This window comes from Sciurus vulgaris (genome assembly GCF_902686455.1).
Source record: "Sciurus vulgaris genome assembly, chromosome: 8".
Lineage (NCBI taxonomy): Eukaryota > Metazoa > Chordata > Mammalia > Rodentia > Sciuridae > Sciurus > Sciurus vulgaris.
In genome coordinates this window covers 5,186,351-5,188,078 of record NC_136468.1, presented here as the reverse complement: position 1 = coordinate 5,188,078, position 1,728 = coordinate 5,186,351, and the positions used below count along the sequence as shown (strand labels likewise).

General features: G+C 48.1%; 1 pseudogene across 1 annotated transcript; it reads left to right on the top strand.

The window, feature by feature from the left end:
• The first annotated feature begins 362 nt into the window (after positions 1–362).
• LOC306668836 (uncharacterized protein C1orf50 homolog) lies at positions 363–1,471 on the top strand (annotated as a pseudogene). The gene has a single exon. The product of its transcript is annotated as an uncharacterized protein C1orf50 homolog (transcript).
• Positions 1,472–1,728: the final 257 nt, after the last annotated feature.

Below are 1,728 nucleotides of genomic sequence, written 5' to 3'. Positions count from 1 at the left end.
CGAGGGTCGAACCCAGGGCCGCTTGACCACTGAGCCACATCCCCTGCCCTTTTTCTTTGTTTCTCTTGAGACAGGGCCTCCCTAAATCCCTCAGGACCTCGCTGAAATGCTGAGGTTGGCCCTGAACTTGCAATCCTCCTGCCTGGGCCTCCCTGGGCGCCGGGATTACAGGGATATGCCACCATGCCCCTCCTATTCAGAGGATCATGATCCACTTGAAGTTCCTCCTTTTCCATTTACCAGCCTTGCATATTAATGGGACATTTACCCATGTAGGAATTCAGTCACTTTTTTGTGTTTAATGTATAACCTAAGAATGCCATAGGACTTTCGCCAGGGTGGTAAGGAGTGTGTGCCCAGTCATGGAGAACGCTGTGCCCTTGGTCCAGGAAGAGAAAAGCACTGATAGTCTGGGAGTGCAGGCAGTAGGAGCCTTGGTGGAGCTCATGCCGACCCGGCGGCCTGGCCTTGGTGAGCCTCTACCACACCCACCGGGTCGGGGACCCCTTAGACCTCCTGGCGCTCGCAGAGCAGGTGCAGAACGCTGATGAATTCATGCCAGCAAATGCCACCAACAAATTGACAGTCATAGCCAAGCAGATCCAACAAGCCAGAACAAGCCAGGAAGGTATTGGAAGATGCCCACAGAGATGCTGACTTGCACCGTGTAGCTTGTAATATGGTGAAAAAACCTGGCAACATTTACTATCTTTATAAACTGGAGAGTGGTCAGCAATACTTTTCCATTATTTCTCCAAAGGAATGGGGGATTGGGTGTCCACATGACTTTCTTGGTGCCTACAAGCTACAGCATGACTTGCCCTGGACTCCCTGTGAGGACATTGAGAAGCAAGATGCTAAAATCAGCCTAATGGACAAGCTGCTGAACCAACCAGTGGCCCTGCCCTCCTGCACTGAACCCACGTTCCGGGACTGACCCACTGAGCTTGGACTCTGGCCAGAGCTCTCACAACAAGAGCCTGACTATTACCTCCTTGTTGCCCCTATTCTCTGCATTGATGGGACAGGGTCATAGGAACTGAGGACTTGTAGGTGAATCAAGAACTTCTTGGAAGGAGACCCTATGTGAGTGTAAATGCTTTTGTTTTTATTGCTATTAGTTGGCATGGTAAGTAACCACAGCATTTGGGATCCCCTTGGGGCAACAGATGCCCAGCCATTCCGTTTCTGAGGATTGTCCAGTGTACTTTCCTTTTTCATCTCCAACAGTTCTTCCCTTAAGCCAAGGCATAGAGAAAGAACCTTCTTCCCACAGAAAAGTTAGTGGATCATTTTGCAAAGGTTTGAGGTTTTTATTTTTGTTTTTCCAGATTAGGATTGCACTGTTTCGCAGTTGTACAGCTCCAGCTTCAAATTCAGCTTCATCGTGAACCCAAGTTGCCCAGGCTCTTTTCCGGGATGAATATTCTTTGTGCTGATCTGCTCAGTAATACTCTAACCCTTTCCTGGTGTTCATGGCTTTTTCTTATAAGCTGCTTTGCTGGTAAGCTGTAAATGGTCTACACCTTGCACAGGAGGGAGCTATAAGCTATCAGGTGACACTTGTCACTCAGTTTACTTAGGGACATTTTGTGGAATTAGCTGCAAAAGCATTTTGCTGGGATGCTACAGAGTCGAATGGAAGACAGTCATTGGTTCTTACTACAGAAAGTTTCCCAGATTTCTGAAGGTTCTGACCTGTATGGTAAAGAATGACACATTTTGAGC